Source organism: Halichoerus grypus, chromosome 4 (assembly GCF_964656455.1).
Source record: "Halichoerus grypus chromosome 4, mHalGry1.hap1.1, whole genome shotgun sequence".
Classification (NCBI taxonomy): Eukaryota; Metazoa; Chordata; class Mammalia; order Carnivora; family Phocidae; genus Halichoerus; species Halichoerus grypus.
Window position 1 is genome coordinate 26,946,305 of NC_135715.1, and position 24,857 is coordinate 26,971,161.

Below are 24,857 nucleotides of genomic sequence, written 5' to 3' on the forward strand. Positions count from 1 at the left end.
CACCAAAAAAAAAAAAAAAAGGTAAATATATGAGGTGATGGTTGTGTTAACTAATGGAATGGTGGGAATCCTTAAACAATGTATATGCATACAAATTGTCATGTTGCACATTTTAAATATATTACAATTTTCAGTTATACCTCCGTAAAGCTGAGAAATAAAAAGAAAGTATTTTTATAAATGTTTACTTCTGCTTTCTTTTTTTAAAGTTTTAATTACAAGCTTAAATATACACTAAGAATTTATGTCTGTTTTCTTAGTCTTTATAATCTTTATTACTGTATTTCTCCCTCTGCTTCAAATTTATTCCTTCAAACTTGAATCTTTATTGAATTCATTCATTTTTTTCCCTTAGACTTAGATGTCTTAGGTAATGTTTTAGAGTATCCTGGTTTTCTTTTAATATTTTAGAGTTTTGAGACCCATAACAGACTTAATCATTCGTATGTCAATGTGAAGGCTGGGAAATTTGTATTTTAGCAAGCAGTTGGATGTTTTTTTATGATCTGACATTTTAGACAACATTGCCTTGAAGTTAGAAACATTTAAGTTTTTATCTATGAGTCTTAACTTCTCTTATACCCCCAAAAAACACTGTCAAACATAGGCATTTTAGTTTTTGACTCAAGTGTCAAATGATAACCCCAAGCCTGGAGTACTTAGAAGGTAGTCTTTCTTAAGTATTCATTATATTCATAGAAATTGTAGGAAACATGCTAAAATCTTTTCTCATTTTTCTCTAGAGTTAAATCTCTTTCTGATGTAGAAGAACTTAAGGTTATTGAATATTTAATGGGGGATTTAGATTGGGTAAAAATCTAGGATACTTGAAGTTTTATAAGAAGGATGCTTATATTAGTCAGAAATGAATGCTTTATACTACCTATTAATTGTGTTGGTTATGTTTTATTAATTTGGACGTGTTTCAGGAAGTTATTGCGACATTTCTAAAAGAATGTGCTTTAGGGGTGCCTGGGTGGCTCAGTCATTAAGCGTCTGCCTTCGGCTCAGGTCATGATCCCAAGGTCCTGGGATTGAGCCCCGCGTTGGGCTCCCTGCTCAGTGGGAAGCCTGCTTCTCCCTCTCCCACTCCCCTTGCTTGTATTCCCTCTCTCGCTGTCTCTCTCTGTCAAATAAATAAAAAAAAATAAAAAATAAAAGAATGTGCTTTAGATTTAGGCAACCTGCCACTTTCATCTCTGTAAAATTTGGGAAAATTTAAGTCTTAATTTCCTCATCATTGAAATGGAGAAAATTAATATCCAGTACAATTATGAGAAATAAACAAGGTACTGTTGTAAAGCACTTCGTAGAGCATTTGTCACATATTATAGACTAAAAGTGTATTTCATTGATTTACTTCAAAACTTTATTCATACTTTCCATTGGACCCTGCAAGATTCATGACTTCTTGGAGCTTAAATTTTGGTAGGCACAATTTTTTTTATATTGATCTCATACTTAAAATATATTTCTGTAAAGTGGCCTCCTTACAAACTAAAAAAATTTAAAACTGCAAGACATATGTCTCTCAGTCTTTCTCTGATCCTAAATAATTCATTCTATCGAAAAACAAAAGAACTCTAGCAAAAAATAAATAAATAAATAAATTCATCTAGACTTTTTTTTCTTTTCTGAGTGATGGGTTTTAAATATTTTTTTAATAGATGAAAATTACTGAAAAGAGACTCTAGTATCTAATGTGTATTTATAATGATTGGCATGTATTTTAGAATATGTAAACATTTTCAGATGTAAAGTTTTCTTTATGAAAGACCTTGGTCAAGTCCCACTTCTTAGTCAAGGCCCTTTCTTTATGAAAGAACTTGGTCAAGTCCCACTTCTTGTAATTATGCATTCAGCAGCTGTTTGATTCTAAGCACTGTCCTAGGCACTGGACACATGGCATTAAATGAGATAGACCCATTCCTGGACATCACAATTCTTTCCCAACCATTCCAGATCACAGTAGTCCTGACCCTCTCTGATCCCTATAGAACTCTCTCTCTCTCTATTATATATTCTAGCACCAAAGCTTATACTTAAGGCTGTTTTCTAGGTGTGTGTCTTACTACAATGCTAAATGCAGACTGTACTCAATAAAAAATGGACTAGTTGAATTGAATTAGACATGAGGTGCATTATAAATAAAAAACTTCCAGCACAGAGTAGCATTTTCTATTCTCTGCCAGACAATAAACCATACCACCAGTTGTTAGAAAGACAAAGTAGAGAATTTTCAGTTCAGATTATCTAAAAATTAGTAGTATATTCTACACATAGTGTGGTCCACATTTATTACTCAGAACTATAAAAATTGCACAAATTCATCTGGGCATTTTTCAGTGTTTGGCTAGTGTTTTCTAAAGATTTCTATGGAGAATTATATGCTTTCTTGATCTATTTCCTGTTTTTCATTGAGCTCAAACTATTAAAGCATTTACTTTTTTTTTTTTAAAGATATCTTATGATTTGCTCACAGATTTTAATAAACTTCCACAATAGCCAGATTTAAAGATTATTTACAGTTTATGGTAAATGCACTGTGTGTGCATCTGTATATCTATCTAGCGATCTATCTAAATATCCTATTTTTAAAAAGGCAGCATATGAACTAAACTTTGAAAATCTTCAAAGAATAACCTATCAATGGTATTTTTTACAACCATATTTTCTGTCCTAAAAGTATATTTTCATAAATCTACACTATGGATTTATAAAATAATACTAAATTTTATTTTACTATACATTTTAAAATACACGTATCTGGTAATTAAAGAATTTTATTTTTATTGAATAAAGTTTAAAATACCATAACTCATAAACAAATTTTAGATTACCCATTATATTGTTTCCCAGATGTAAACTTTATTAAGATTTTCTTTTATTTGCTTTCTCTCTGTTTGTCTTTTTCAATGCGTGTGTAAATCTATGTGAGTACTTATACATCTGTGTATGTGTGTATGTTTTTATGTGCATGCATATTAAGTGTAATATATGTGTATGGGTTGTGTTTACATACATGCATACATGCATATATGTTATACATCATAAATGTTATATGTAGATTGTGACATGTGCATGCTCAAAGTATGCACACTTTAGTATTTATACTTTAATTTTTAATTAATTATCATAATCATTTTAAGTCAAAAAATAGTATTAGTAAATACTACTTCTAATGATTACATAATACTTTATCATACAAAGTTACTATTTAACCAAGCTCCAACTGTTGAAAACTTAAGTTATCAATTCTGTCATCACAAAAAATTCTATATGAGACCAGCTAAGTAATGAATATTTGTGTTTAATGTTTATTTTTTCTCTTCTCTTACATTTATTTCTCTTCTTTCTTTTTCTCTCTTATCTGTGAATATTGCAATAAAATTAAACTGTGTTACCCCTTATTTTGGTGATGTTCATGCTATTTGCAAGGTGACGATAGCCCTATTGTCCTTCACTCATTTCTTCTAATTCCTGGAGCCTGACTCATTGTTGGTGCACCTCTGAACACCACTCTGGATACTGGGAGAGATTTTGGCACCAAGGTAGGCAGGCAACTAGGCCACAGGGAAAGTTTTCTGACAATTTAGATATTCCCTTCTTTGGAAATATAGCATGATCAGTGTCCTGGGCATTGAAAAGGGAGATGATTTTCTCAGGATAAAGGACCTGATCCCAAAGTGTTGCTTTTCACATAAGAGAGAAAATGAAAATCAGTTTCAACACTTCAGGAGAAAGGAGAGAAAAGTAACAACAACGCACTTTTGAAAGTTTATCTTCTTATAAGAGTTAATGTAAAAAATATTTTCTAAGTTAAGAATAAGCCTACATTTTATTAGGAAGCTCCCAAATCAATTAACAAAGAGCAGAATAGAGTATTATATTGCCTCTAAGTGTAGATAATTAATGCTTTGCAAATACAATAAGAATATTGAAGCTATAACGTTGTACTAAGAAATGAGTAAAATTCATTGATTGTAAATATCAGTGTGTGTGTATGTGTGTGTATGAATTAATCAACATTTAAACTTTCAGTGAAATCAGATAGAAACATAGATACATAAATAGATACCTAAAAGGAATTTTACTGAGTATTTGTCTAGCTTAATTATGAAGTAAGCAAAAATCATTGATTTATGAAATGCATAGAATTTTAAAGCCGGGAGAATCTTTACAAATCAAGTAATTCAGCTCCTTTATTTCACTGATTTGGTGACTGAGATTTAAAAAATGAATAGCAATTTATATGAAACTTAAACAATCTATAAAGAGTAAAAATTTCTACTGTCTGAATGAATTTAAATTAAAATAACTTTGGGAACAATTCAGTTCTTGAAAACTTACTAAGAATCATTGGTAATATAGACTTTATAAAAGCTACAAGTCAGGAGGAATCCTGCTTTTTTTAAAGCCTGTTGAGGAAGGTTCATAGCAAGTAAATGAATGTAATGCACAAGAGTTTACATGCATTTCTAATACAATAAAGTTAAGTGATATGTGAAGATTTCAGAGGAAAGTCATAAATGCCATCATAAGTGAGGTTAGAATACAGATTAGGAACAATTTAGCCAGTTAGAAAAGCTAACAGAAAGGTCAACGTACTCACGAACCATGGAAATTTCAATTTTCCTGACATTTCCTCCAGAGATGTGAAGTTCACAATATCCAAAGGAGCTTTTAGATTCTCTCTCAAAGACATAGAAGAATTCTTTTTTTCACAGTCAATAGCCAGCTAATAAGACAAGTGAACCAAGTGAACAGAGAAACAGCAGTTCTAAGAAACTTGGCAAACACAGGAAAACCTTGGAGCTGCTTCATTTGGAAGGTCTACTGATTTCATCAGATCTAGATAATTTGGAAGATATTCCAATTACTAAAAGTATTGCAGCCTGAAGGAGATATACTGAATGTCAGAATATTAGATCGCGGCCACATGAAGAATAGAAAGCTAACTAGATTTTCATGCTGAAGTTACGGGAGGTGCATTCCAGTTATTTTATTTACCTAATGTCTTGAGCAGGTTATTTAATTTCTCTGAATTTCAGTTTTCATATTTAGGAAAATAAAATAGGTATATATTCTTTTCAGGATCCTTAAGGACACTAAACTGATGGGATATATGAAAGTTCTTGATAAATAGTTAATGCATATTGATTACCTTTGAAAAACATAGCCCAAAATATAGGTTGTACAATATTTTATGTGATTTGAAAAAATAATTGGAAATGAAATATATAATTAGAAGTAAGACAAATATATCACTTCCATGCTTACATATATAAAGATGAGAGTCGAGTTCTTTTTCTTAAAAAAATCTAACACTAAATCCTAAATATCTGATTATTTGAAACAAAAAATTCTTATTTAATGAAATCATATCTTCAAAATACTCTTATTTTTATTAAAATTTGACCAGGTAAATGAACACACTGTATGGTATATTTTGTAAAATAATGTCTTCATGCTGCATTCAGTAAGGCCTATTCAGTTTACTGCAAGCAATATATTGGAATGAAGAGACTAAAGTAGTCTTGCAATGCACCTTCATATTGCTACAAAAAAGGAAGAATAGTTGGTTTTCATATCAAATTATATTTTCATTGAAGACTTGGAGAATTCCTTCCCTGTGTATGGGGACATGTGGGACAGCAGTATTCAGGACAAGAGTAGTCCATTTGCAGCATTTGTCTCCAGAATGCCTGCTTTCTACCAAATGGCTTTATTCAGGTATTAGGGAAATTCTCACTTACTCCCCTTACAGTCATAGTTATTTTCCTTTTTTGCTTACATTTTTCAGGTACTAAACAACTGAAAATATACATTTGGCTTATGAGTTAAAAAGGAAAATTAATTTCTCTTGTTAGTAAGTTTTGTTATTTTTTTTTATAGATCTGAAACATTTATCATCATAGACATTCCGCCATTACTTTTTGTCATTAAGTTTTGTATTACCATCTCATTCACTAAATATATCATCATATCTATCAAATGTTAGGCATCTTTATTTTTGGCTCTCTATAAGAAAGCAGGAAAGATCTAAATGTTCCATATATAAATCAAATTCACATATGAAGCAGATAGCAAAGTGTAAAATATGGCTATTTGGAGGCTATAGATGCTATAGAATATCCCTAAGGCTATCAGACTGGGAATGGGGAAAGAGCGAAAGGCCCTCTCAGTTTCTAAGTCTCTGAATGCAGAATCACATCTGTTCTGTGTGTTTGCAGAGGACATAGACAGGTAGCACACTGCTTCACTTCAGTGCTAGAGAAACTCAGAGAAAGAAAATTCTGGACATTTGGAAGCGCTTACCCACAGTGTTTGCAGAAACTCCATCCTGGACTCAGATATAGAATATTAAAAGACATTTGGATGGTTTCTAGGTTTTTCAGTAAATGCAGACACGCCAGATACATTACTACAAGCACCATCAGGTATGTAATAGTTTTAATAATTTTCTACTATTATATTCACTTGCTTTTTAATGTTTTGTATTCACCAATTTAAAAATATACAACATAAATATACCCTATTTTGTTTTAAGTGTAGAAGGGAGAAAATATATTTTCAAACGGCCAGCAAATACACATAAATGTTTTAAATGTTTATCACAAAGGGTATCTTTAACATTTAGAGTACTACTCTGCCATCTAGAGGAAAACAGAGAGTCTGACACCTAAATGGGGGGGGGGAATTAAACTAGAATGAATTCTTTATGCATAGAATGTAAAATTATGATAACACAGTAAATAAATAGTGTAAAAGCTCCACAGACAGTGAGATTTCCCACTGAGCTTGTTAACGTAGATAACACAAGCAATAATGATAAAAAAATAACATACAAAAAAATAAATGGACCCATGCACACATGGCAGCAAGAAAGTAAAATGTGCATTTTTCAGCTTTATTGAGATATAATTAACACATAATATTGTGTAAGTTTAAGATGTACATGATTTGATAGTCACATATATTGCAAAATGCTCACCCCATTAAGGTTAGTTAACATAGCCATCACATCACATAGTGGCCATTTGTGTGTGTGTGTGTGGTGAGAATTTTTTAAATCTACTCTCTTAGCAAATTTCAAGTATATAATACAGTATTGTTAACTATAGTCACTATGCTCTACATAAGAGCCCAGAACTTACTTATCTTATAACTGGAAGTTTGTATCCTTTGATGATCTTCTCCCATTTCCCCCACCCTTGGCAAACACCAATCAACCGGTTATTTATTTTTTTGGTTCGATTTTAGATTCTGCGTAGAAGTAAGATCATACAGTATTTGTCAAAATGTGTACATATTGATCTTTGTTTCTTTTTTGTTATAGAGACAATAAGTAATTTTCAAATAAATTGCACTTATAAATCATTTTCTTTCTCTCTCATGAAATTCTTTGGCTATGACTCTACATGTTGGAATACAGTGTCTAACAGTTGATGTCTTCTTCTTTCTCAGTGACTGACCTTTATATTCAGTGCCAAACATATATTAGAACCCAACCTGCACTCTACTCACCTTCTTGCATACACAGCAAGAGAAAAGGGCACAGTGCATTCTTAAGTCACTTCCATGGAGAGCTTAATTCCTTTCAAACGTTTCTAATCTATTGTTTATTCTGAATGAAGTTAAAGGTATAATGCTTAAAGTATTTTTCTGCTCTAGCAGTCAGTATGCTGGTTACTTAATAAAATCATACATATTTTGACAATACAATGATATATAGATTTTAATGTATCCCTAACTTTTGTTGTTGTTGTTGTTTGTATGTGTTCAGCAAAGTGCATTCCAATTAAACTATTGTATACAATGTGTGATTTCAGGCAAGAAAATGAAGGTACATGGAAAAGTCACTCACCACTATACTGAGTGGGTTTATGTCAGAGAACAACAAGACAGTCGGTAGCTTTGGTACATTCCTGTTGTCTTTAAAAAGGTCTCCGTACAAATTGACATTTTTGTATTGGTCACCTTATGAACAGAAGCTAATCCAGTGAAAGTTGATTTACCTCAAAGCAAGTGTGAAACATGTAGTTTGTAGAATTGGTCTATTCGTTCATTTTATGGTTAAAAAAAGAAAAAAAACTTGCTTCAGGTGAAATCTAAACATCTAAAATGACAATCATCCATAAATAAAATATAATGTGTACTTGTTCAAAATAATTAGGTAATAGGATCTACCAAGTCATCAATAAAGAACTCTTAGAAACTGTCCTCAAAAAGGAACATGTTAATATTCTTGAATCTTCTCACATAAAGAAAAACATGCTCTTATTCTGTATTATTATTTCAGTAAGTTTCATAGTCCCCTTCTGAATTATCAAGGCTAAATATCTAATATGATCTAAGTTTTTAAAGACTTTTAAAATGTAAAATAAAACACAGATGCAAAAATCTATTAAAAAAAACAAATCTATAGCTTCATGAATTATTATAAGTTTTAATGAGGCAAATACCACCAAAGTAAAGAAAAAGAATTAAGCCAGAACTCTAGAAGTCCCTCGTAGATTCAGATTCAGTCTCAAAACTTGGTCTTTCTGTCAAGGGTAGCCATTCTCCTGACTCTTATATTAACCATTTCCTCTCATATCTTCATGGTTTTACCATCCAAGTTTGCATTCCAACCCTCAGTTTAGTCCTTCCTGTCCATTTGGTTTTAATTAATGTGACTTTAAGTCTTGTGTAACCTACGAGTCTCCCTTCTATCGTTTTCATTTCATCATTTATAACTAACCTGTTGAAAAGCTCGAGGCATTTTGTATTTTAGTTTCCCACAGCCTGCATTTTTCTGATTGCACACTTATGTACAGTTCAGTATGTTCCCTGTCACCCACATTTCTTGCATATTGGAAGTTGGATCCAGAGTTTCATTAGAGTCCTGTTCAATCCCTTTGGTAAGACCTTAGGTAGTGATGTGTTTTGTTTTGTTTCATTTTATATCAAGAGATAATTTGTGTCTCTCTGTGTTTTTATCAGTTACTGTTCTTCAATGCTTAGATCAGTTGGTGCACAGCACGTAGCAAATTGACAATAGTCAAAAAGACAAAAACATGCTTCAATTACTATTTGTTTTCATTGTAATATAGCTCATTTAAAGGGCAGAAGTTTTATTTTTTTATATTCATTTTAAAGGTAATTATTTGCTTCTCTATCATCTTCTGGAGTTGACCAATTATATATTCTTCTTATTATTATTAAATTATGAATTTAAAGATATTTGATGATTTCAAATCAGTCTTATTTATTATCTCATTTAAAACTCAAATTGTATCGGGGCGCCTGGGTGGCTCAGTCGTTAAGCGTCTGCCTTCGGCTCAGGTCATGATCCCAGCGTCCTGGGATCGAGCCCCACATCGGGCTCTCTGCTCCGCGGGAAGCCTGCTTCTCCTTCTCCCACTCCCCCTGCTTGTGTTCCCTCTCTCGCTGTGTCTCTCTCTGTCAAATAAATAAATAAAATCTTTAAAAAAAAAATAAAATAAAATAAAACTCAAATTGTATCATATTTGGCCTGTGGCAGCCTTTTCAATATAGCACATAAGTTCTTTGGTATAACCTTTAACAAACTAAATGAGGAAGCATGCCCATTGCTAGACATAGAGATTATGTAACTCAATCTCTATTGTTCATATAAGTAAAATGTCCAGCATGCAAAAAAAAAAAAATTTTCACACACACACACCCCTCAAGAGAAAATCACCCACATTCAGTAGATAAGGCCATCGGCAGAACAAGATCCAAAGGGGGTCTAGATGTTGGAATTATTAGGAAAAATATTTTTAAATAGCTTTTAACATTATAAAGGATCAGTGGAAAAGGTATAGAATATGAACAGATATGGAATATCAGCACAGAGATGGAAACTATATAATTAGACAAATGAAAATGCTATATATATATATATAAATGTCCTCAATGGGATTATTAGCAGACTGAATATAGCAGAGGAAAAAAATATCATTGAACTTGAAGGTAGGTGTATCAAATTTATTCTAATTGAAAAACAAAAACAAAAAAAAATGGGGAAAAGAAACAGAACAGAAACATAATTGGTCTCAAGGAAATGAACTTATTTCCACTCAAAAATTTTTATATGCATGTTCATTAAAAACCTTATTGGTAATATACAAACTATAAACAACACAAATTAGCACATGGGTTTGAATTTTCCGTCCTAAATCCAAGTAAAGGTAGCTCTCACTGTAACTATAACACTTCACATAATATACTTAATGCCTTTTAAAATTATTCACAGAAATTAAGTTGTTTCTGTTGTCTTTTCTTTTGTTTCAATATTGCATTTTTAAAACTTTTTAAATAACTGGTCCATACAACATTTAAGTAAATTTTTATATTATTATGCTAACAGAACTACTCTAAATTTTATAGGAAATTCCATGGTCTTTTAAAAATTGTTTTTTTTTTTAAAGATTTTGTTTATTTATTAGAGAGCAAGCGAGAGAGAAACAGCATGAGAAGGGAGAGGGTCAGAGGGAGAAGCAGGCTCCCCACAGAGCCCGGAGCCCGTTGTGGGACTCGATCCCAGGACTCCGGGATCATGACCTGAGCCGAAGGCAGTTGCTTAACCAACTGAGCCACCCAGGCGCCCTTAATAATTGTTTGACTGTATTCTCTGCATTAGGGTAAAAACTAAACAGTTTTAAAGACTTAAGCTTCAGTAACCTCAGGAAGGTCATAATGCATTTAAAGGTATTTAATCAAAGTTCAAAAATATGAAATATTGAATAAAAGGAATATTTATAATTTTTGTTTATTTTCTAATACAAGATAGTTTTGTCTTTTCTTGTTTATTTAAAGAAGAAATTGATATTACAAGGTTTAGAAATTATGTAATCTTGTAGTTAAAATTATAATACGTAATCTTGTAGATGTTAGGCAAATACTGAGAAAAATTCATTTTGTTTCAACTCTTACTGAATAAATTGATTTCTCAAAAAAAATTAAGAATTCAGAAATTCCCCAATAACCTGAGTAAGTATTATTAAAATATGGCTATATTGCATGGCTGCAACAGTTACAGTTCCTTTCACAGAGCTGGGCTATTTTCCAGATGGAACTGTGGCCTTTGTTACAACTTAAGTTGTACGGTTAGCTAAAAATTTCCAAAATAGAGTGAGTCAGTATTCTATTGCTTCAACAGGTTTTGGCCACTTGCCTACTGATTAAAGGCTAGGATTTAGTTTAGAAAATCAAATATACATTATAGCAGCTAGCCTTTTTTTCTACCCTTGATCTGTGCCTAATGATTCACAAGGCCGTGCTCATCTTCAGATGAAAGGGAGTATTTGGCCATAGCCACTTTGATAGGACCATTTACTCTTTGTGTTAAAATATCATTGTATCAGCCCCATCAAGTTATACAATTACTCTATTGCCTTTATTAGGAAATGTGTGCAGGTGATATTTTTCACCTTATTAATCTCTAACCGCACCAAGTTTTCAGGAAACTTTTAGTATCCACATTTATATTAATGTATTTGTATAACTTGATTTTAAGAATACATTGTTTTTAAATATCAGAAAAAATATACATCACATTTTAGGTCTGTTCAAACTGTTTTTTGAGTATAAATTAGAGTAATACCTTCTGGAAAGAAATTGTTATATTTTGAATTTCTCTATCAGATAATATAAAATTTCACACACACACACACGCACACACACACACTTTTCCAGTTATTTTGCCTAACATTTTATGAAGATGCATGTCTTCTTTTACCTAAAATAAAGTTTCTTCTATTATTTTGTTGGTTATTCTTATCTTCCATTTTTTCCAGATTTCCTAATACACACATATCATAACTAGTTCCATTCTCTAATTTGTTCCTCTTGCCATTGTTCTTCTTGAAAATTCATGTATTTCTTTTAAATTTAGGATAATTTATTGGCCTCCATTCAATTCCTTGTTGGAAATTCCAATGTATTCTGTCAGAGGCATCAGAGACCACTCTTTAGATACTTCTATTATAGGCAAAGGGAGAAGCTTATGTTTACCTGATTTCATTTTGATAGTTGGCTGATTCAGTTTAAGGAAGCTGCTAACTAGGCATAGGGTCCATGCTTCAAAGCAGCTGCCTCTTGCATCAACTCTGGTGCTGTAGATTCTGAGTTATGCCTAGGGAACATCTCCTCCCCTCTCATTACCACACTTGATAGCCTGGCAGTATCTTCAGTGGCTGTCAGACTGGGAGCTTAGTAGGGCTCATGTCAACTTAGAATCCTACTGGGATGAATTGCCACGCGGAACACAGTGGAGTAGGGGACGAGACATCACTGCTCAAGGTTTTGTTTTGTTTATCTCTGTGTTTTGGTACTACGTCAAAACTAGTTGGTACATGGCTTCCCTTCCCTCAAGGACACAATTGTCCTTTTACAAACCCCACTAAGACAATGCCTACATTTTACTCTGGCTGCATTTCATGCCAAGTGATGGCTGGGGCCGAGGTCTGTGCCCAGTGCATCTCGGAGGTGGTGCCATCACTATTTTCTAACAGCTTAGCCTGTCCCTACCAACAATCCCATTTCTTCACCTTGATCCTCGCTTCTGTTAATCCAACATCAGAGGCTTCCTAGTGCTGTCTTTGATGATCTCATTTATTTCTTTCCAAAAAGGTTTCTCTTTGAAAACAAAACAAAACAAGCAAATGCATTAAATATCTTCTTTAATTATGTTGCTAATCTTGCCAATTCATTTCTTTGTATCCAGTATAGAAGTTCTTAGAAGTTTCTAGTGTATTGTTAAATCTCTTCCCTCTTCTGATTTAGAATTTTTTAAAAAATATTTTATTTATTTACTCTTCCTTAAATATGTTTAGTTGTCTATTTGCTAACATCTTTTTTCCCCCTTCCCTTACATCATCTCTCATTCCCTAGCCTAACCACTACAGGTAAACAGGATTAGTATTTTGGTGAGTGTTGCTCCTCAATTTACTCCTTGCTCATACATTCATACGTGTATGCATACTTATATGCACTTCGGAATTTGGTGTTCTGTTGGTTGTTGTTGTTATTTAATTGCTTCTTTTAAAAAACACACTATAATATTATGAATTTTCTTTCCATGTTACTTTTCTCACTTAACAACTTACCATGCAAATTCATCCAGATCTAATGACATAGGTTGTTTTGCATAATATCCAATATCACAAATGCAATCATTTTATTGAACTATTCTTCGTTGGCATTCATGCTATTTCTAGTTTTTGTGGAACAAAAAATATTGTATAATATTTATCTCGTTCTCTCTTATGTTTTCTCTAAGTACTATGTTCACATGATTCATTCTTGTTGCCATATGCATGTCTAATATTTTGCTTCTAAAAAGTGATTGATCTCCAGTTACCTCCAACCCCCCCAACACTAAAAGCAATATTGAAAAAAGGCATTTTTATACATGTTCAGATGGAACTGTGTGAATATTTTCCTAGGATATTTTCCCAGAATTGGAATTTCTGTGTCATTGGGTATAGATATTCTTATTTTGACTAAATAATGCCTAATGGGATTACAGGTAGTTTTAGAGTATTTTAGTCTAAAAACCTAAGCTATTTCCTATTCATTCTCACCAAGATTTTGCATTTCCAGCTTTCTGTGTTCCTGAAGATTTTGTTTTGTTTTGTTTAATTTTTTATTTTATATATTTTTTAGATTTTTTGTATTTATTTACTTATTTAGAGAGAGAAAGCATGAGCAGGGGGAGAGGGAGAGGGAAAGAGAGAATCTCAAGGAGACTGCCTGCTGAGTGTGGAGCCTGACGTGGGGCTCGATCTCACAACCCTGAGGTCATGACCTGAGCTGAAATCAAGAGTCAGATGCTTAACCCACTGAGCCACCCAGGCCCCTCTGATTTTTTTAAAGGAACTCTTCTCAATGCTTCTATCACAAGATTATCTCCCCCCCTTTCCTTCCAGTAGCATCAACTTTTTTATTCTAATGTAGAGTCCCACTTCTGCATATCATTTTATTTAGGAATCCAGTTTTGTTTTCCTCCTAGATGATTCAGTTTCCCAAAATTCCTACTGAAAAATATGTATTTTTCTCTTAGATTTATGGTTACATTTTAATATTATGTTATGTGTGTGTATGTTTCTCTAACTCAATTTGGTCCATTAGACTGTGTGTGTGTCTCTCTCTCATCAAAATCAGTTTTCCCCTAAAGTCTCTGTATCATAAAAAAAAGGACTCTGTATCATATCTTCAAATATAAGAGGTCAAGTATACCCTTTGTACTCTTCAGATTTTCAAAGATTATTTTAGTTATTGCAGACCCTTCTTTGTTCATGTACACTTTAGAATTAAACGTTTCCAGTTTTTGAACTATTCAGCTGGATTGGTTTGCTAATAATACTGCATTAATTTATGGCTTAATTACAATATTAAATTATCTCACTCAAGTACTTGTGATATCCTTCCATTTATTCAAGTCATCTCCAATGCCTATTACTAGAATTTTACATTTATCCCTTAAGTTATTACTGACTTTTAGTTAAGTAATTCTTAGATAATTTAGAAAAGTTCTTGTCAACCAGCAGAGAATATTTTGAGTGACACTATATAATATGGTGGAAGACATTGATCTTTTTGGATGTAGTTTGAGATGAACATCGTTTATTTTAAGAATATAAACAATATTGGGCAACTTTTAGTGTCACTTCCAACGATAAATAAAACTTTCTTTGTGAGAGTTGGAATGTTTTTAGGCCAATAAAGGGATTTTCCTGAGACAGCCAGTATTAAAGTTTGGGAATATATATTCATCTAAGTATAGAAGCTTTACAATCTATGTAATTGTCCTCTCAATTGCCTAATTTGTTTATTCCTACAAATCCCAAACATTTGTCAAAAATTTCATTTGGTGAAATATAAGAACAACAGATTTCATCCCATGTGTTTGAGATCCACCCTGTGTTACCTAGGTGGTCTCTCTACCAGATCTTTCTCTGCCATGGGTGAATGAAGGTGAGAGTTACTCACTTTTGTCTACCCAGCAGGGGAGCCTCTTTACCTGATTTCAGAATCTGGAATCAAGAGAAAATGTAAAATTGTGTTTACCTAGTTAGTTATATTTCATGGCTTCTTTCTGAATATGACTCCAGCAACAGCAAAACCTACAGAAAAACTAAGAACTTCCCCAGTCAATCAAAAAGAACCTTCTTGGCTTTAGTAAAGCTTCTGACAATAATATAAATACCATGAAAAGAGAATTGTTGTTTTGTTTTTGTTTGTTTGTTTGTTTGTTTTTGTTCACTGCTGTGTATCCAGTGACTAGACCCACACACAGTACGTATTACATGGTCATAAATATTTGATAATTGAATAATAAATTGATTTCTTCTGTGTATTCTTAAACATTGCTTGAAAAATACTCACAAATACTAAAAATGTTGGTAAGCATAGCTATTTCCCCAAAGTTTTTTCTTTGTATTTTATTATATATCTTATGCCATGTTAGTATGGGTACTCTTAGCAACTATAGTCAATATCCCTAAATATTAATGATTCAAATAGGAATGAAAAATTTTTTTCTCAGTGGCCTGATTTTTCCATCTCAACTTTCTATATGGGAAGATCTCCTCCATGTGGTGATTCAGGGATCCTAGTCCTTCTAATTAGAAACGGGAATAATTTCCTGACCTATCTCGCCCCCACCTCCATTACTTGTCTATTAGTGAGAGGGTTCAACTGCTTAATATTTAATGTCTCTTATCCCGGCCTGATAACATTTTTATTTGTTAAGCAACATGTTTTAAAATTTTCCCTTCTTTTCACACAATGTTTTGTTGACACTAATATAAGTAAAATTGTAAGTCATTTTTTTTTCACTTAGCATAAATGAACTTCACCCCTTGATAAGTGAATGGTTAACTACTTCTAAATAATTATGTGTACATATTTTCTTAGCATAGATATGTCAATTTATTGAATGAGTAAGAAACTCTTGTCATGTTTTCCTAGAAGTTTTACAACCAATGCACAAATCAGAAAATGTGAAAAAAGATATTTGGAAATTGGCTTTTGAATTCAGGTTACTTTTATCGTGTATTGTTTACATGTAAAGAAATGGAAGTCTCTTGGAAGATTTGTGCTAACATGGTTTTCCTGATGTCTGTGCTGGAATAAAAAAACATCCAATTTAGGCTTTCTAATAAAAGTTCACAGTAAGGTCATCTTTGGAGGAAAGAGGAAATAATGCTTCTATTATGTATCCATTAATGAGAGGGTTCAGCTATTTTAACATTGTTAGAAAGAGTTTGATGATTTATGCAATTTGGAAACTATCAATTTCTGTTTCTGTCTTTATTTTCAGAATAAAAATTAATACTTAAAAATTGTTGAATTTGGAACATTTATATATTTCTGAAGTTTGTGGCTAGTATATACTTAATGTGTGCTTATGTTTTATACATATTTTACATTTTACTTGCATTATATTTTTATTCAACCTCTAAAGGAAATCTTATATCCCTTACTTGGGGAAAAAGTAGCCCTTTGAGACACTATTAATTCTTCTTTTCTTTCCATTAATATTGCAATTTAATTTTGGCCTAAAATATTTTTTCTATTTCAGATTACACCATACATTTTATCAGTTTGTCAAGTTCCAGACCAAATGCAATCTCTTTACTCACTACTTACTTTTTCCTAAAACCCAGCCATTTTCTGCTTTGGGGAAATTTGACACCTCCATTAACGCTCTGGAAACTTCTTTCCCTACTATCATCAGTGACTTCCTTCTCACCAAATTTGTTTATACTTAATCTCCTTTCATCATTTTGCAGTGACACTTTTGAAACTTAGTTCCCCCATTGGCTTTAATGATCTTCTGCTTCACTTTCCACAGAGATGTCCCTCTTAGCTCGTTCTTCAACCTCAACTTCAGCATAAATGTTCTCAGTCTAATTCCTTTTTAAAAATAACATCATCCAGTGTGTGAATATATTATCTTGCATCTAACTTCCAAATCTATTTATTCAGAAAGCCTGAATTTGCACTGTGACTGCAGCAGCAAATTTATATGTGTACTTAATTAGCATTCCTACCTTGGTATCTTGCCAGCACCTAAATAATAATATTTCCAAACAAAACAAGAACATGATCTACTAAACCTGCCCCTTCTTTTGCTGTCTTTATTTGTCTTAATAAAATATAATCCTTCCAGGTACCCCAAATCAGTACAATATACCTCATTTATATCCCTCCCTCTTCTTAGGCTCATCATCAAGTAAGCATTAAGACTTAACGCTTGACCTTACATCCAGATCATTTTTTAAGCCCATGTTTCTTTTTACTTACACTGCTGTTCTCTTAATTCGACCCCTCATTCTTCTCTCTCAGCACCCATCATCAGCCTCCTAACTTTCTCCTTGCCCTCTGGCACTTCTTTTGTCATATACCAAACCCACTCCCCAGATTAACCTTTCTAAAATATTGCTCCATGTCAAATACGTGACACTTTAGGAAACCAACCAACCAACCAACCAACCAACCAACCAAAACACAGTGGCTTGAAACAACAAGTTTATTTTTCATTCTCCATCATCAGTGGTCAACTGCAAGTGGTGGGGCTCTTACCTTGAGATCTCACTTAGGAATTGAGGCTGAAAGAACCTCCACAATCTGGAGTGTAATCATTGTTCTGTTGGGGGGAATAGAAGATGGTAAATAGCACAGTGGCTATTAAATCTTTCACCCAGTAAGTGACACGTTTCACTTCTACTTACAGTCCCTTGAGTAAGCAAGGCACAAAACCATGTCTATTTTTAAAGAGGCAAGGAAATCAAAAAGACAAAAAAATTGGAATTCTTCTAAGCAGCCCTAAAGCCTAATCTAGCTTATGGTTGTTGTTGTCGTCGTTGTTGTTGTTTTATAAATGTCCCCAGCTACAATGAACTGTAAGATACAGTGCAAACTCATAGTACCTAACTTCACAATCTAGGCACAAATAAACATCCAATTCTAAGTGTCCTAATAGCCTTTTTCATATACCATATGATGAAACAAAACAAAGTATCTGTTGAATCCCTGCAAGAGATGTGCTTTTGTACCCCTAGGTTCTCACTCATTAATATGCTTTTTTGATTGAAGATCTTTCTGTGTATCTATTTTTTAATTAAATTTTTTCATTTCATTTCAAATTAAATATTTTCATATTTAATATATACATTAAGTATATAATAAATGCATATGCATTATAAAAATTATAATTAACATATAGATAACAATATAAAGGAGATTTAAAATAATCCATAATTCTACCACCAAAAGATCATTACATTTGATGTGATATCCAGTTTTTTGATGTTTATATATCATGGTCCTGAGTTCACATAAAATTATTTCTTTCACTTTTTACTCATGATTATCTTTTTTTGAATAAATTCTCCAAGAACACATTTAGATAGGCCATAAATTAAATCATTCCATAATCTTGTGATATTTTATAAGGGTATTTTAGAGCTTTCATGGATACTCTCTTGTTATATATAAGCATTCCAACAGTTGGGAAATAACACTGTATTTATGTTTTGAAAATTATACCTCCCATTTCCTTGTAACTCTAAAAAATTATGCAATTATTTTAATCATTTATTCAACTATAATACCCTTGAAGGCAGGATTCATTCCTGACACATGTTGTACTATTGAGAGTACATTATTTTTCATGTAATAGATACTCAATAATAAATGTTAATAAATAAGGTGAGGAAATGAATTTGAAAATATAAATATCTCCCATTGCTTGGATGAATATTATGCCTTCTCAACCAAGACTGTGAGTCCAGTCAGTATTGCAGCAATCATATAAATACAGATAAAGCTTGAGAAAAACTTACCTCAACTCTATTATGTATCTCTTGCTTTTTGATCCCTGGCTTTTCTGCCACCTTTGTGGAGCATCTGTGGAATCTCACTGAACCATACTGGACATGTGCTCCCCTAGACCCTAGAGATTTGAGAAAGTTAACACTCTTGGAGCAATACTTGATCAAAAAGGTAATGATGGTCAATAAATACTCTCTGTCCAATGTCTAAGGCAGCAACTGAGCCGTAAGCTAGAAGGTACTCTGAGCTCACCTTAGGATTGAGACCAGGTACGTGCAGCTGTAATTAGATAAATACTTTATCTTTGGATTGACTTTTCCTTTTTGATTCCCTATGAGTAACTAATAGAGTAAGAAAACACTCAAAAAATTCCTGGGCTCTTCCTACATCTTATTAAGAAAATACTCAAAAAAAAAAAAAAAAAGCCTATAGATGAGTTAATGTCAAATGTTTGAGTAGCAGAAAATGGACTGATGCCCACACTACATCCAAACTAAGTCATGGCCTTGAAGCGGTGGATGGGCTCACAAAAAGTGGTCACTACATATGTAAATGTTTGAGTTTCACATTAATGCCTGCTCTAAAATACCCACAACATAGGACGCATGACTCATTCTGTACCAGGCACGCCTCTTAGCCTCTAGGAGCCATGAAAGGAAAGATTTTGGTGGAGAGAATGTAACACATGTCTTGTCCCAACAGCATGAGATTCCTCTCACTAAGTCTGATCGAGCTAATGCCATTGCTGAATCTCCAGCAAGCCTTCAGCAGAGACAGATGCTGAGCCCTCAGTATGGCTCCATTCCTCAATAAGTCACTTGGTATTAGGTTAATTACATTGAATCCCTGTCATGTTGGAAGAATAAATAATTTGACCTCATCGGAATGGACATTCCTCAATATAGGCTTATCCTCATTAGCTGCATTGCCTGCAGTGCATCTGTCATCATCACTGTCTAAAGACTTGCAGAATGCCTGATTTGTCAACATGAGACCTTAGAGATATTTGTCAGACCAAAGAACCTACCTATGAAAAAAGAGTTTTAAAGGGCATATGAATACAGAGTAAAATAATCTTTCTCTATCAGCTGGAAGAGGGTGGTATAGCTTGTTGCAAAGCTCAACTGAGGTGTCAGGTCGTAGACAACCCTGGAGGTCAGAGACTCGTCCTCCAGACTATAGTATATGCACTGAATCAATTGCTGAGTCATAGGGCTGTGTCCCCAAGAACTACAATATATAGGCCTAGTTATCAAGATGTAGAAGTAGGCTTTTCTCCCCCCTTATCTATCACTTACAATGATCCTCTTGGGGAGTTTTCACATCTTTGGTTTCTGCTCTATTGGAAGCCCCGTTCTAAGATACTAGACCAATACTTTCCCTTGGGAAGCATTAAGGATTCCACTGAACCAGAAGCTACAATTACTACCTAGTTATTTTGACTTTCCCATGCCAGTGAACTGGCAAAGAGAAAAATAAGTTACACTGGCAGAGGTGACCAATCCTAATTGCTATGATGGGCTACAGTAGTGACTGCACATTAGCATCAGAAAAGAACATGTTTGGAAGCAAAAAAGTGGATTCATTGGAGTATATTTTGGCACCTCCATGCCTGATCATAAGAATAAATAGGCACCAGCAGTAACCACAGGTTTTGCAAAAGTAAAGAAACTATGGGATTCAACCCCCGAGGGGATGAAACTCTGATATCTAAAAATGTCGAAATGCTGGCTTAGAGTGAAGGAAGTCTGCAATGGTGGATGAAAAACAGGGATGATGACTATTAATTTTAACTTTACAACAAGTTTTTGGAGGGGATTATAGCTAGTGCCACTAACCCTCTTATACTAAATATTTTTGAAGAGATTGTAACTGATTACCACTTTGAAAGTTTTGTGAAAGACTTCTTCAGGGAGGATATAAGTGGATGCGAATGGTGCGAGTGGGAGATCCTGCTATATGTTTTTGTGCCCCATCTCAGACTCTCTTGGTTAACTTTCGTGTACCAGACATTGCTGGGGAAACCAGCTGCCCAGTGGTTATAGCCTGATAGCAGCTGTCTTCAGTTCCACCTGGAACCTCATGTTTTCTGTCTTGAGGCTGTTTCTCTGCTGTTCTTTCATGTCCTCTGACATGGGGGTAGAGCAAACCTGGAAATGTAGCAGAGTTAAGTCCTGTAGGGGCAACCCATGACCATTAGAGGATGACAGGGTTTTGAGGTGGGCCAGTCTGAGGTGCGTTCTACTCAGTTCCCTCAAGTGTCCTCAGTGAGATCAAGCTTCTCTTGCTCACAAAATGCCCACTCAATAATACATCTTCAGATTGCCTTTTTCTCCTTTCTTGTTTCTCTTTCTTTACTTTCTCCAGTTGGCTTCCTTAGGTCACTTACAAATAAGCTACCACAGAGAACCCCATGTCTCCTGATCTCATTTGGGGAATAATTTAAGTTAGGACACAGACCAATATCTATCATGTTTGATTTTTTTTAAGATTCATAAGCATGGTGTAATAGTGTATGTTGAGTCTAGCATTTCATGTTACTTGTTAGTTTATGAACTATTACTTATATGAGTGATGTTATTTTCAAATACTGTTTTTTAAAATTTATATTCTTTGAAAAATTTTTAAACTTTAATTTCCATCTAAAGAAGGACACATAACAGTCCAAGGTTATTGCAATCAATTTTTTGGAAATTATAAAAATACTAGTTAAAATTTCTGCAGTCAAGGTTAGGAATTTCCATTTTTGATGGAAAGGGAGGGAACATGGACTTGATCATCAGCCAGCTGAACTTCTAAGAAAATAAATCCATTGGTTCTACTATGTATCAGTTAAATTCTGCTATAGTTACAGAAAAGCAAATTTTAATTAGCAGCACTAAAAGCAGCAAGTGATTTTGCCACTTCTCACAAAAAGTGTGAAAAACATATGTTTCTATTTTAAATAGCATTGTTAATTGTTACTTTTAAAATGTTTATTGGAAGTTATGATTTCTGTGTGGTTGAGAATGACATTATTCCAGAGTATTTTTCAGGTGATTCTAATACAGATGGTCCTGGAATTATAGTTAAAATACATTGATATATAAACCATTTCATTGTAATAATACTAGATGTTAATCTAGAAATATGTTCTAAGAAAGCTTTCAAAGAAATGCCAATAAAGAAGAATAGTGAAAACTGGACCTATTTACAGACTTATTTTTAGGAAGTATAGGTATCCCAAGTTCAAAAGATCCTAGGCTGTACATTTATTAAAGTTCCTGAATTGAGTTAGAACTTAGTATTTCCTAAACAACATTACCTTTTATATTAAAATAAGGTGATACCTTGAAGTGCATTGCTTTTGCGTTTTGTTTGCCTTGAATTTGTACAGTAATTTAGATTTTATAGGTACAGTAAGAACTTTAAGCATGAAAAAACTGATACACTGTTTTATATGCTCATATTTAAATATTATTATAAATAATATAATGTGAAACCAGTCAAATTTGTTCTTCTTTTAAGAGTTCTGAACAATTTTGATATCAGGAAACAGAGTTTTTACTGCAGTGGCAAAATTTCAATTTTCCATTTGTGGGATGATATTATAAGTTACATTAAATTTGAAATGCAGAATGTGTGATAAAAGAAAACTTTACTACTCAAATACAGTAATAGAAATAATAGACTCCAAACTCTTTAGTTTCATCTTCTATCCCTCTCCTCCATCCCTCAATATATACCAACCACATGAAGATTATTTCCCTTTTGCTGACGCTGTGCTTCCTGATTCATAGCTTTTGACTATACCATTTCTCTGGGTTGGAATAGTCTTTATATTTTTACCTCCCCTTGCATGTTTATTTTCTGCTTTTTAGTTGTCATGGGATATATTCCCAAAGCTACCTTTACTTTCCCTTCACTGAATTTGTTAAAAGTTTGTAATCCTATATTTTTAAAGTGATTTGATTAATGGTTTTCTTACTGATTTTCAACCTCTAGGAGAGCAAAGAAGCATGTCTGCCTCAATCAATACTGTAATTTCTATGCCAGGTAAGCATCTTAGACATAGAAAATTCTTGATCAGTATTTGTTGAATGAATCAAGGAACAAATTAATTCGTATTTACTAGGATCACTAGGATCCTCCCAATGTCTGCTCATCTTATACTGTGTATTTGATTTTTCTTGCTGTTGAATCAAATTACCACAAATTTAGTGCCATAAAACAAGAATAATGTATCATTTATGTCTCTGTAGGTCAGAATTCCAGATTTTAGAGGCCACCCACATTCATTGGCTCTTGGTCAATGGTCTTCCTCCATTTTCAAAGCTAGCAACATTGAATTTCTCTGACACTTTCTCAGTCATTACATCTTTCTGACTACACTTGAAAATGGTTCTCTGCTTTCTTCAAAAACTCATGTAATTACATTCGACTTACCTGGATAATACAGGATCGTCTCTCCATTTTAAATTCCTTAGCCTTAGTCCCATCTGCAAAATCCCTTTTGTCATATTAGCTAACATATTCACAGATTCTGGGAATTAGGATATGAACATCATGAGTGTGTGTGTGTGTGTGTCATGCTTCTACTTACTACACTCAATAATATTTAATGTCACTTCTCTTTCCATTAATTTAATTATTAGCCTACTCTATCCCTCAGATGAACACCTCTAGCTACACCAGGAACCAAGAACCAGTAAACGTCTATTTATTCACTCTTATAGTCAAATTATATTAACTGCCTCCTCTTTCAGTATCTAGTCACTTATAACTTAGTGGCAATAGATGGACAATGGAATATAAATAAATAAATGTGTGTGGGGGTTAGGTGGCTGTAAGTATTAAAATGAAAAGAAAGAAAGATAATGTATACAGAAAGTAAATATGGATGGGTGTTATTTTATATAGGATGGTCAGGGAACACGTCATTGAGAAAATGAGATTCTTTGTCATTGAGAACGAGCCATCAAGAAAAGACCTGAAGACCTTGAGAAACAAGAGAGTCAGTTATGGGGCTACCTGGGGACAAATGTCCCATATAAAACAAAGAAGTAAAAAGGCTCTGAGATGGGAATATGCGTACATGAATAGGGGAGTGTGACTGAAGTAGATTTGTCCAGACGTTGAATGGTAGGAAATGTGGCCAGAGGTGTTATGGAGAAGTCAGGTGTTATGTGCATATGGCCTTTTAGGACATGGCAATGGCTTTGGATTTTCTTTTTCAAAGATTTACTTATTTACTTTAGAGAGAGAGAGAGAGAGAGTGTGCACGCATGTGACCAGGGGGAGGGGCAGAGGGAGAGAATCTTCCAAGCACACTCGGTTCTGAGCTACAAGCCTGGCACAGGGAGTGGGGGAGCTCAATCCCATGACTCATGAGATCATGACCTGAGCTGAAACCAAGAGTCGGACTCTGAACCATCTGAGCCACCCAGACCCCGCAGCTTTGGATTTTAATTTGACTAAAATAGGAAGCTGCTGAAAGCCATAGAAAGCTGAGAAGTGATAAATCAAACTTAAGTTTTAAAAGTGTTACTGTGACTGATATGTGGAAGACAGTATCTAGAGAAACATGTCTGAAAACAGGGAAATCACTTAAGAAGTATATTAGTTGGGGTTCTCCACAGAAGCAGAATGCCGCGCGCGCGCGCGTGTGTGTGTGTGTGTGTGTGTGTGTGTGTGTGTGTGTGTGTGTTTGGAGAGAGAGAGAGAGATTTTAGAATTAGCCCACACTCTTTCTGGGGCTGGGAAGTCTGAAATCTGTAGGGCAAGCCCAGGCAAGGTCTCTGTGTCGCAGGGTTTAAGTAGAATTGTTTCTTCAAGAACCTCAGTGTTCCCTTTTAAGGCCTCCAGCTAATTGGAGAGACCCATACACATTATGGATGGTAATCTGCTTTACTCAAAGTCTACTGATTGTGTTAATCACAACTAAAACACCCTCACAGCAACATCCAGACTGGTGTTTGACCAGATAGCTGGAAACTACAGCCTAACCAAATTTACACATAAAATTAACC

General features: G+C 33.7%; 1 long non-coding RNA gene across 2 annotated transcripts in view; it reads left to right on the top strand.

The window, feature by feature from the left end:
- Nucleotides 1-24,857, top strand: part of LOC118522981 (uncharacterized) — a 567,305-nt gene that overhangs the window by 243,810 nt on the left and 298,638 nt on the right. For both annotated transcript variants that reach the window (XR_013446910.1, XR_013446909.1), the window contains exon 4: nt 22,834-22,884. This is a non-coding gene — a long non-coding RNA (uncharacterized LOC118522981). The remainder of the gene's footprint in view (nt 1-22,833; nt 22,885-24,857) is intronic.